At 41.8% G+C, this 13240-nt stretch overlaps 1 long non-coding RNA gene across 1 annotated transcript in view; it reads right to left on the bottom strand.

Annotated features, from left to right (window-relative positions):
- Nucleotides 1–2744: 2744 nt before the first annotated feature.
- The window catches only part of LOC133559948 (uncharacterized), a 39602-nt gene continuing 29106 nt past the window's right edge, over nt 2745–13240 (bottom strand). Inside the window, exons 3-4 of the long non-coding RNA XR_009808354.1 lie at nt 9388–9564; nt 2745–2877 (exon numbers count right to left, since the gene is read on the bottom strand). This is a non-coding gene — a long non-coding RNA (uncharacterized LOC133559948). The remainder of the gene's footprint in view (nt 2878–9387; nt 9565–13240) is intronic.

Genomic DNA, 13240 nt, shown 5'->3' with positions numbered 1-13240 from the left:
CCGTAAAATCTTTAAAAGGTTCAGAGAATCTGGAGAAATCATTGCACGTAAGCGATGATATTGCGGACAGTTGATCCCTCATGGCGTACTGCATTAAAAACCGACGTCAGTGTGTAAAGGATATCACCACATGGGCTCAGGAACACTTCATAAAACCACTGTCAGTAACTACAGTTGGTCGCTACATCTGTAAGTGCAAGTTAAACTCTACTATGCAAAGCCAAACCCATTTATCAACAACACCCAGGAACGCCGTCGGCTTTGCTGGGCCCGAGCTCATCTAAGGTGGACTGATGCAAAGTGGAAACGTGTTCTGTGGTCTGACGAGTCCACATTTCAAATTATATCTGGAAACAGAGGACGTGGTGTCACTAACAGATTTAAAAAAAAAGAATAATAATAAACAATTTTTTTTTCAAAAAGTAAATTTTTTTTAAACTTAAGACCTCCCGTTGGCTGGATTCTGGACGCTGGTGGGCCGCATCCGGCCCGCGAGTCGTAGTTTGGGGACCCCTGTATATATGTGTCCTCTTTTTGGGATTTCACAATATGGTCAGCCTAGTTTAGACAGTATTTTGCAGATTATAAATACAATTGGATATGGCTTTATGGATATAAAGAAACACAATTAAAAGCATATAAAGTCAACCTAATTGTCCACTCTACTTCTACTCTCTGATAAAGAATGAACATAAAGAAGTGCATGAGAAGGCTCCACACACAATATAACAGCATCTATTGCTGGTGTGGGAGCAGGAGGCTGCCACTGCAGACATTAAAAACAATCAAGGTGTTTATTGTGTTTGCAATAATTAGATCTTTATCAGCGGGAGCAACGGCCTGCCTCTGATTCTCTAATTTGATACAGTAGCCTCATGGGGAGGGAGCAAATCCATCTAATCTAATTCCAGCACTTAATTCAAAACTCCAGGGGACGTCTGCTAAGTGTTGCGACGACGACGGCCGACTATTAAATTAATGTTGTTGTTTGTTTCTTGCTGAACGCTCCCGTGAATGCGCAAATGAGTCTTTAATAACACATTTACAGTTCATATTGAAGATGAATGAACACAGAGGATTTAGATGTAAACTTAACAGATACTGTATTTTCTGGACCATTGGGCGCACTGGACTATAAGACGCATTATTCAGGTTGTTTTTATACAAACCCCGTTTCCATATGAGTTGGGAAATTGTGTTAGATGTAAATATAAACAGAATACAATGATTTGCAAATCATTTTCAACCCATATTCAATTGAATATGCTACAAAGACAACATATTTGATATTCAAACTCATAAAATGTGTTAATTTTTTTGCAAATAATAATTAACTTAGAATTTCATGGCTGCAACACGTGCCAAAGTAGTTGGGAAAGGGCATGTTCACCACTGTGTTACATCACATTTTCTTTTAACAACACTCAGTAAACGTTTGGGAACTGAGGAAACTAATTGTTGAAGCTTTGAAAGTGGAATTCTTTCCCATTCTTGTTTTATGTAGAGCTTCAGTCCTTCAACAGTCCGGGGTCTCCGCTGTCCTATTTTACGCTTCACAATGCGCCACATATTTTCAATGGGAGACAGGTCTGGACTGCAGGCGGGCCAGGAAAGTACCCGCACTCTTTTACTACAAAGCCATGCTGTTGTAACACATGGCTTGGCATTGTTTTGCTGAAATAAGCAGGGGCGTCCATGATATCGTTGCTTGGATGACAAAATACGTTGCTCCAAAACCTGTATGGACCATTTAGCATTAATGGTGCCTTCACAGATGTGTAAGTTACCCATGCCTTGGGCACTAATACACCCCCATACCATCACACATGCTGGCTTTTACACTTTGCACCTATAACAATCCGGATGGTTATTTTCCTCTTTGTTCTGGAGGACACCACGTCCACAGTTTCCACATATAATTTGAAATGTGGACTGGTCAGACCACAGGACACTTTTACACTTTGCATCAGTCCATCTTAGATGAGCTCGAGCCCAGCGAAGCCGGCAGCGTTCCTGGGTGTTGTTGATAAATGGCTTTTGCTTTGCATAGTAGAGTTTTAACTTGCACTTACAGATGTAGCGACCAACTGACAGTGGTTTTCTGAAGTGGTCCTGAGCCCATGTGGTGATATCCTTTACACACTGATGTTGGTTTTTGATGCAGTACTGCCTGAGGGGTCAAAGGTCCGTATTATCATCGCTTATGTGCCATGATCTCTCCAGATTCTCTGAACCTTTTGATGATTTTACGGACCGTAGATGGTAAAATCCCTCAATTCCTTGCAATAGCTCGTTGAGAAATGTTGTTCTAAAACTGTTCCACAATTGGCTTACAAAGTGGTGACCCTCACCCCATCCTTGTTTGTGAATGACTTAGCATTTCATGGAAGCTGCTTTTATACCCAATCATGGCACTCACCTGTTCCCAATTAGCCCGGACACATATAAGTGTTTGATGAGCATTCCTCAACTTTTTCAGTATTTATTGCCACCTTTCCCAACTTCTTTGCCATGTGTTGCTGGCATCAAATTCCAAAATTAATTATTATTTGCAAAAAAAACATTTTTTATGAGTTTGAACATCAAATATGTTGTCTTTGTAGCATATTCAACTGAATATGGCTTGAAAAGGATTTGCAAATCATTGTATTCTGTTTATATTTACATCTAACACAATTTCCCAACTCATATGGAAACAGGGTTTGTAGTAATAAAAGTTTCAATCAATCAATCAATGCTTGCTGTACCTTTTAATGTTCATTTTATTACTCCCCGTTTGCCACGGCAGGGTTGGCACCATCCTGATCACCCTTGACCGGACGAAGCTTCCTGGCAGAGTGTGAACTTAGCCTCCAGTCTCGTAATGTCGGGAATGTGCTAGCAAGAGAACAATAAAAACAATATTACACCCATTTGCATATCATTAGCGAAATGCAAAGACCGACCTCACCCTGCAACTCCTTTGGGTTTAAGGCCTTATAAATATATTTAAATATATAAATATCATGAATACATTCATGGGGGGGCAAAAAACACGCCATTTGTCTCTCAGGAGGGCTAACAGCGTGCACACCTGGAAGCCAAACTGGAGGCCAACTTTGGAACTTTTCCCCTTACTCCCAGAAACACGGCCTCTGTAAAACTCTGCAATGTTTGTGGCTTTACAAGGCAGCAACAGGGGCGTCCATCCATCCATCCATTTTCTACCACTTATTCCCTTTTGGGGTCGCGGGGGGCGCTGGCGCCTATCTCAGCTACAATCGGGCGGAAGGCGGGGTACATCCTGGACAAGTCGCCACTTCATCGCAGGCAACAGGGGCGCCACTAGACCTAATACTGTACTGGGGCACACCTGGGGCGTCACTAGACCTAATACTGTACTGGGGCACACCTGGGGCGTCACTAGACCTAATACTACTGGGGCACACCTGGGGCGTCACTAGACCTAATACTACTGGGGCACACCTGGGGCGTCACTGGACCTAATACTGTACTGGGGCACACCTGGGGCGTCACTAGACCTAATACTACTGGGGCACACCTGGGGCGTCACTAGACCTAATACTGTACTGGGGCACACCTGGGGCGTCACTAGACCTAATACTGTACTGGGGCACACCCGGGGCGTCACTAGACCTAATACTGTACTGGGGCACACCTGGGGCGTCACTAGACCTAATACTGTACTGGGGCACACCTGGGGCGTCACTAGACCTAATACTGTACTGGGGCACACCCGGGGCGTCACTAGACCTAATACTGTACTGGGGCACACCTGGGGCGTCACTAGACCTAATACTGTACTGGGGCACACCCGGGGGGTCACTAGACCTAATACTGTACTGGGGCACACCTGGGGCACAAATAATTCATGTGAGCGTGCAAAGCGCGCAAGCAAAAACATTTTTAGCACTTATTTATCATAAAAAAGACATAAATATTGCTTTAAACTATGAAATCATATCAGATGAGGTTGTATGGATCTTTGATGAACCACCTGAAATTAACTCATGCATTTGACCTACTTGTGCACTTTTTTTACTCCAGACTTCTAAACTGCTGCTGGTAAAAGCAAAAAGGAAGAGCAATGAATCTTTTTGAAATATTTATTGCAGTAATCATCTGCAAATTTAACATCTACAAAAGTAAAACAATAAATAAAGCACTCCTACATCTCTGGGTTCTTTTATATTATTTAATTTCCATTGATGGCAATGTGGCTAATCCTATTTCAGATACACAAAACTATCAAATATACACAAAACAATAAAGCCACAGTAGTAGAATAAATGAACAACTGTTGTGTGTTCAGGGAATCATTTTCTGAGAAGTAAACTTTTCATTTTTGCAAAGTGGTCAATCACTCTGGACAGACATGCAAATATTACAGTAACTGTTATACAGTTGACCAGTGGTTCCCAACTGCTGGCTCCTCACATAAAAGTGGATTGTGGGTCATTTTCAGTCACATGTGTGCATGGAAAAAAAAAGTTTAGGGAGAAAAAAATCAAACTGTGGCAACAAAACCCTTTTAGCCATTTTTCTAGCGACTATTAGTGAGTATTTTAGCAAAAGGCAAAGCGACTAACAAGTTGGAGGACTCAGGGCAGACATGGAAATATATTTTTTTTAAATCTAAATTGGGCAACAAAACCCGATATTTTCAGCCATCTTTCTGAAAACAAATACAGAAATGTTACTATTTTTTCTGGAAACAAAAGCAGATGCTTTAGCTGTAGCCATTTTTCTGGTGACAAAACAAGATCATTTTAGTCAAAGTCACAGCGATTAACAAGACAAGTCTACTGTGCTATTTTTCTGTCAAATAAACTTGAATGATTTAAAAATTTGGCTCACGACTTGATATGGAAAAATGTTTTTCTTCCTGAAGATAAAACCATTTGAGAAGCACTCAACTCACACATGCTGACTCCAAATCATCTTTGATGCAGAAGCAGCAGACAATAACCAACATGATGTTTCATCTTCATTGGAAATTCCCCCGACAGCTCGTACAGCAAATGAATATGTTTGTCTTGATACAAGGAATAATGTTAGCTAACTTAGCATCAACTTAATGAATATGTTTGTCTTGATACAAGGAATAATGTTAGCTAACTTAGCATCAACTTAATGAATATGTTTGTCTTGATACAAGGAATAATGTTAGCTAACTTAGCATCAACTTAATGAATATGTTTGTCTCGATACAAGGAATAATGTTAGCTAACTTAGCATCAACTTAATGAATATGTTTGTCTTGATACAAGGAATAATGTTAGCTAACTTAGCATCAACTTAATGAATATGTTTGTCTTGATACAAGGAATAATGTTAGCTAACTTAGCATCAACTTAATGAATATGTTTGTCTTGATACAAGGAATAATGTTAGCTAACTTAGCATCAACTTAAGACAATGATGTTGCCTAGCTAGCTAGGACTTCACTTACATCTCTCATTCCTGCTGCTTCTTCTCTGCTGCGGGACAATAACTTTCTTAAATCCATCTAGGAGTTACAGTTTGAGTCAAATCAAAATCAAAATATTGTAATTAACAAATTGTTGTTGGCTAACGTTACCTACCTCAGCAGTGATTTGAATCACCCCCCCCCCCTCCTCTCTCTCTCTCTCTCAACCGAAGTCTCGATCCACTCGTGAATAAATTACCATAATAATTAGCCATGTGCTCATTGTTAGTGGAGTGAATACAGTAGCAATCAATTACCATACTAAGAAGTATGTGCGCTGTTGTCTATGTTATGTAGACTTAAAACTCTGAAGCGTTTTTTTTTTATTGGTGAAATTTTTACTGGGGCACAGCAGATCAACACTGGGGCACATGCCCCAGTGAAATCTGTCTGGCGACGCCCTCCCCCTCCCCCCATTGGACTTTGCTTCGCCGCTGTTTCCCTCTCATTTTCACGGATCAGCAGCGAGAGAGGAGTTACAGTGGGGCAAAAAAGTATTTAGTCAGCCAGCGATTGTGCAAGTTCTCCCACTTCAAAGGATGACAGAGGTCTGTCATTTTCATCATAGGTACACTTCAACTGTGAGAGACAGAATGTGGGAAAACAATCCAGGAATTCACATTGTAGGAATTTTAAAGAATTTATTTGTAAATGATGGTGGAAAATAAGTATTTGGTCAAGCATTCAAAGCTCTCACTGATGGAAGGAGGTTTTGGCTCCAAATCTCAGGATACATGGCCCCATTCATTCTTTCCTTAACACGGATCAATCGTCCTGTCCCCTTAGCAGAAAAACAGCCCCAAAGCATGATGTTTCCACCCCCATGCTTCACAGTAGGTATGGTGTTCTTGGGATGCAACTCAGTATTCTTCTTCCTCCAAACACCACCAGTTGAGTTTATACTAAAAAGTTCTATTTTGGTTTCATCTGACCACATGACATTCTCCCAATCCTCTGCTGTATCATCCATGTATCCATTTTGGTATAAACTCAACTGGTGGTGTTTGGAGGAAGAAGAATACTGAGTTGCATCCCAAGAACACCATACCTACTGTGAAGCATGGGGGTGGAAACATCATGCTTTGGGGCTGTTTTTCTGCTAAGGGGACAGGACGATTGATCCGTGTTAAGGAAAGAATGAATGGGGCCATGTATCCTGAGATTTGGAGCCAAAACCTCCTTCCATCAGTGAGAGCTTTGAATGCTTGACAAAATACTTATTTTCCACCATCATTTACAAATAAATTATTTAAAATTCCTACAACGTGAATTTTTCCCCATTCTGTCTCTCCCAGTTGAAGTGTACCTATGATGAAAATGACAGACCTCTGTCATCATTTGAAGTGGGAGAACTTGCACAATCGCCGGCTGACTAAATACTTTTAGCCCAACTGTACATCAACGCGGCGGCAAACACCTGCATGGAGCAGCCATTTAAAAAAAAAAAGGGGGGGGGTTTGGATGTCTCGGATCTGCACTTCCAGAAGTCCGTGTGCCGTCGACGTGTTGACAGAGTCGCCCGCGTCAGCATGACGAAAGGCTCGGAAAACGTGCGCCAAACGCGTCAGACCCACCCCCGAAAGCCCTCGGCGAGAAGCGAGGCGATGACAGCGAGACAACACGAGAATGAAAGAACACGAGGAATAAATAAAGACGGGAGGGGGGGGGGGGAGACCCGCTCTTTGACCTGTGCCTGACCTTTTCGCGAGACCGCAGACACACATGTGGTCGCCATCTGCCTCAGATTTCCATTCTATTATAGCCGGTGATGCAGTCTGTGGGGTCTGGTGTTAAACCTGCAGTCCTGGTCAAAAGTTTACGTACACTTTTAAAGAACGTAACGTCATGGCCGTCTTCAGTTTTCAATATAGCTCTTATTTTTTTGTGAAAGTGATTGGAGCACATACTTGTTGGTCACAAAACAAACATTCATAGAGTTTGGTTCTTTTATGAATTTATTATGGCTCTACTGAGAATGTGAGCAAATCTGCCCGGGTCAAAAGTATACATACAGCAATGTTAAAGGCCGACTGGAATGAGATGTTCTTATTCAAACGGGGATAGCAGCTCCATTCTATGTGTCATACTTCATCATTTCCCCATATTGCCATATTTTTGCTGAAAGGATTTAGTAGAGAACATCGATGATAAAGTTGGCAACTTTTGGTCGCTAATAAAAAAGCCTTGCCTGTACCGGAAGTAGCAGACGATGTGCGCGTGATGTCACGGGTTGTAGGGCTCCTAATATCTGAACATTGTTTACAATCATGGCCACCAGCAGCAAGAGCGATTCGGACGGAGAAAGCGACGATTTCCCCATTAATTTGAGTGAGGATGAAAAATTTGTGGATGAGGAAAGTGAGAGTGAAGCACTATGAAAAGAAAAAAAGACGACGGCTGTGGGAGCGATTCAGATGTTATTAGACACATTTTCTAGGATAATTCTGGAAAATCCCTTATCTGCTTATTGTGTTACTAGTGTTTTAGTGACATTATATGGTACCTGAAAGTCAGAGGGGTGTGGCCACGGGTGTGGTGACCGCCATTGTCTCCGTTGGGAGGAGGTAAGAGAGTCCGCAGCTGCAGGAGGACATAAGCTCCCCTCATGTCTACGGTAAGAGCGGACTTATTGCCACCATTTTCTCACCGAATCCTGCCGGTTGACATGTGGTCGGGAACCATGTTCGCTTGACCACTCTGTTCCATAGTAAAGCTTCACCTTCGGGAATGTAAACAAGGAAACACCGGCAGTGTGTGTGTTGCTAAAGGCAGCTGTAATTACACCGCTTCCTACCTACATCTTTCTTCTTTGACACCTCCATTATTAATTGAACAAATTGCAAAAGATTCAGCAACACAGACGTCCAAAATACTGTGTAATTATGCGATTAAAACAGACGTCTTTTAACCGTGAGCGGTGCTGGAAGAACATGTCCGCTACAATCCGTGACGTCACGCGCACACGTCATCATTCCGCGACGTTTTCAACAGGATACTTCACGTGAAATTGAGCGAGGATGAAAGATTCGTGGATAAAGAAAGTTAGAGTGAGGCACTAAAAAAAAAAAAAAAAAAGCTACTGCTCCGGTCGGCGGCAGTGGTAGCGTTTCAGATGTAATTAGACACGTTTACTAGGATAATTCTGGAAAATCCCTTATCTGCTTATTGTGTTACTAGTGTTTTAGTGACATTATATGGTACATGAAAGTCAGAGGGGTGTGGCCACGGGTGTGGTGACCGCCATTGTCTCCGTTGGGAGGAGGTAAGGGAGTCCGCAGCTGCAGGAGGACACAAGCTCCGCTCATGTCTACGGTAAGAGCCGACTTATTGCCACCATTTTCTCACCGAAACCTGTCGGTTGACATGTGGTCGGGAACCATGTTTGCTTGACCGCTCTGTTCCATAGTAAAGCTTCACCTTCGGGAATGGAAACAAGGAAACACCGGCAGTGTGTGTGTTGCTAAAGGCAGCTGTAATTACACCGCTTCCCACCTACATCTTTCTTCTTTGACGTCTCCATTATTATTTGAACAAATTGCAAAAGATTCAGCAACACAGATGTCCAGAATACTGTGTAATTATGCGATTAAAACAGACATCTTTTAACCGTGAGCGGTGCTGGAAGAACGTGTCCGCTACAATCCGTGACGTCACACGCACACGTCATCAAACGCGTCATCATTCCGCGACATTTTCAACAGGATACTTCACATGAAATTGAGCGAGGATGAATGATTCGTGGATAAAGAAAGTTAGAGTGAGGCACTAAACAAAAGAAGAAAAAAAAGCTACTGCTCCGGTCGGCGGCAGTGGTAGCGTTTAAGATGTAATTAGACACATTTACCAGGATAATTCTGGAAAATCCATTATCTGCTTATTGTGTTAACAGTGTTTTAGTGAGATTCTAAAAGTCATACCTGAGAGTCGGATGGCTGCGGTGAACGCCAGTGTCTTTGAGAGAAGCCAAGAACACAGCTGCTTTTTTGACAGCTGCTGCAGGAGGTCCCATAATCCACTGAAGTCTCCGGTAAGAGCTGACTTAATTTCCCATCCGAAAACTTGCTGGTTGACATAAACATGTTCGCTTGACCGCTCTGTGTTAAAGGGGAACATTATCATGTAAGCGTCAATATATATCTTGATGTTGCAGAAAAAAGACCAAATGTTTTTTTAACCGATTTCCGAACTCTGAAAGGGTGAATTTGGCGATTTAAACGCCTTTCAATTGTTCGCTGTCAGAGCGATGACCTTTCACCCGTGACGTTACAACGGGAAGCAAGCCGCCATTTTCTCAAACACATTACACACACCAAGTCAAATCAGCTCTGTTATTTTCCGTTTTTGACTGTTTTCCGTACCTTGGAGACATCATGCCTCGTGGGTGTGTTGTCGGAGGTGTAACAACACCATCAGGGACAGTTTCAAGTTGTACTACGTGGAGCGTGCATCAATTAGCACGGGATGCTAATAGATGCTAACATGGCAGAAATGTGTGGATATCCTGCGACACTCAAAGCAGATGCATTTCCAACGATAAAGTCAACGAAATCATAAAGGTGAGTTTTGTTGATGTTATTGACTTATGTGCTAATATTTGGTCACGGAATGACTGCCAGCTAATCGATGCTAACATGCTATTTAGGCCAGCTGTATGTACATTTGTAGCTATATTTGCATCCAGCCCTTCCCTCCACCCACATTTAATGCCAAACAAACACTTACCAATCGACGAATTTAAATTGCTCCAGTGGTCAAAAGATGCAATCGTTGGTTAGAAGGCGATCGCCGAATAGCGTCAATAGCTATTTGCTCAATAGCTTCAGTTTCGTCTTCAATTTCGTTTTCGCTATCTGCCTCCACACTCCAACCATCCGTTTCAATACATGTGTAATCTGTTGAATCGCTTAAGCCGCTGAAATCCGAGTCTGAATCCGAGCTAATGTCGCTATATCTTGCTGTTCATGTTTGTTTGTATTGGCATCACTATGTGACGTCACAGGAAAATGGACGGCTGGATTTATAGATAGCAAAAATCAGGCACTTTAAATCCTTTTGTAGGGATATTCCATGATGGGTAAAATTTTGAAAAAAACTACAAAAAATAAAATAAGCCACTGGGAACTGATTTTTATTGGTTTTAACGCTTCTGAAATTGTGATAATTTTCCCCTTTAAAGCTTCACAACAAAGAAACACCGGCTGTGTTTCGGTGCTAAAGGCAGCTGCAATCCACCGCTTTCCACCAACAGCATTCTTCTTTGACGTCTCCATTATTAATTGAACAAATTGCAAAAGATTCAGCAACGCAGATGTCCAAAATACGGTGTAATTATGCGATGAAAAGAGATGACTTTTAGCCGCGAGTGGTGCTGGGATGATATGTCCCCTCCAACCAATAACGTCACAAGCACGCGTCATCATTCCGCAACGTTTTTAACAGGAAACTCCATGGGAAATTTAAAATTGCAATTTAGTAAAGTAAAGCGGCCGTATTGGCATGTGTTGCAATGTTAATATTTCATCATTGATATATAAACTATCAGACTGCGTGGTCGCTAGTAGTGGCTTTCAGTAGGACTTTAATATTTGCTGACACGTCCCTTGGCAAGTTTCACTGCAATAAGAGGTTTTGGTAGCCATCCACAAACTTCTGGTTGAATTTTTGACCACTCCCCTTGACAAAATCGGTGCAGTTCAGCTAAATTTGTTGGTTTTCTGATTTGGACTTTGCAGTAGACCCATAATAAATTCATAAAAGAACCAAACTTCATGAATGTTTTTTGTGACGAACAAGTATGTGCTCCTTTGACTCTATCACACAAAAATAAGAGTTGTAGAAATGATTGGAAACTCAAGACAGCCATGACATTTTGTCCTTCACAAGTGTATGTAAACTTTTGATCACGACTGTATGTATACAAACCCCATTTCCATAGGAGTTGGGAAATTGTGTTAGATGTAAATATAAACAGAATACAATGATTTGCAAATCCTTTTCAAGCCATATTCAGTTGAATATGCTACAAAGACAACATATTTCATGTTCAAACTCATAAACATTTTTTTGTTGCAAATAATCATTAACTTTAGAATTTGATGCCAGCAACACATGACAAAGAAGTTGGGAAAGGCGGCAATAAATACTGATAAAGTTGAGGAATGCTCATCAAACACTTATTTGGAACATCCCACAGGTGTGCAGGCTAATTGGGAACAGGTGGGTGCCATGATTGGCTATAAAAGCAGCTTCCATGAAATGCTAAGTAATTCACAAACAAGGATGGGGTGAGGGTCACCACTTTGTAAGCAAATTGTCGAACAGTTTTAGAACAACATTTCTCAACGAGCTATTGCAAGGAATTTAGGGATTTTACCATCTACGGTCCGTAAAATCATCAAAAGGTTCAGAGAATCTGGAGAAATCACTGCACGTAAGTGATAATACTGACCTTTGATCCCTCAGGCGGTACTGCATCAAAAACCGACATCAGTGTGTAAAGGATATAACCACATGGGCTCAGGAACACTTCATAAAACCACTGTCAGTAACAACATCTGTAAGTGCAAGTTTAAACTCTACTATGCAAAGCCAAACCTATTTACCAACAACACCATGAAACGCCGCCGGCTTTGCTGGGCCCGAGATCATCTAAGATGGACTCATACAAAGTCCACATTTCAAATTATATTTGGAACAAAGAGGAAAATAACCATTCGGATTGTTATAGGCGCAAAGTGTAAAAGCCAGCATGTGTGATGGTATGGGGGTGTATTAGTGCCCAAGGCATGGGTAACTTACACATCTGTGAAGGCACCATTAATGCTGAAAGGTACATACAGGTTTTGGAACAACATATGTTGCCATCCAAGCAACGTCATCATGGACGCCCCTGCTTATTTCAGCAAGACAATGCCAAGCCACGTGTTACAAAAGCAGGGCTTCGTAGTAAAAGAGTGCGGGTACTTTCCTGGCCCGCCTGCAGTCCAGACCTGTCTCCCATTGAAAATGTGTGGTGCATTATGAAGCGTAAATAGGACAGCGGAGACCCCGGACTGTTGAAGGACTGAAGCTCTACATAAAACAAGAATGGGAAAGAATTCCACTTTCAAAGCTTCAACAATTAGTTTCCTCAGTTCCCAAACGTTTATTGAGTGTTGTTAAAAGAAAAGGTGATGTAACACAGTGGTGAACATGCCCTTTCCCAACTACTTTGGCACATGTTGCAGCCATTAAATTCTAAGTTAATTATCATTTGCAACATCCAATATCTTGTCTTTGTAGTGCATTCAACTGAATATCCACGTCACACCCGGCATGCTCGGCGCTCCTCCTAGCCAATTAACAGCGAAATCAACCCAAACAGATTTCCGATTGATAAATCTTTAATGATACGAGGGATTTTACACGAGACGCATGCTTGACGCCGCTAATTTAAAGCAAATAGCTCGCTTGATTAAAAATTCCCAAGGCACGGCGCTGTAGAAGATAAATGTTTGAATAATTTATCAGATTTAATTGACACCACTTGGATGTTGTAAACACAAATGTTTTGATGTTCATAATGCAATTTGACACGGGGAGATTTTTTTGGGGGGTGGGGGGGGGGGGGTTTGCAGATGGGAGGGACTACGGAAAGGGTGGGTTACAATCCAGTTGGGTAAGAATGAAATTCAATATATAATAATAAGGAAGCGACCAGGGCCCAAAGCTGCACAGCGCTGACCCCCAGAACGTGACACCATCTTGGGATGTAAATATGATGTGATTGTG

This window comes from Nerophis ophidion, linkage group LG10, assembly GCF_033978795.1.
Source record: "Nerophis ophidion isolate RoL-2023_Sa linkage group LG10, RoL_Noph_v1.0, whole genome shotgun sequence".
NCBI classification, from domain to species: Eukaryota; Metazoa; Chordata; class Actinopteri; order Syngnathiformes; family Syngnathidae; genus Nerophis; species Nerophis ophidion.
This window is presented reverse-complemented; position numbering and strand designations above follow the sequence as displayed.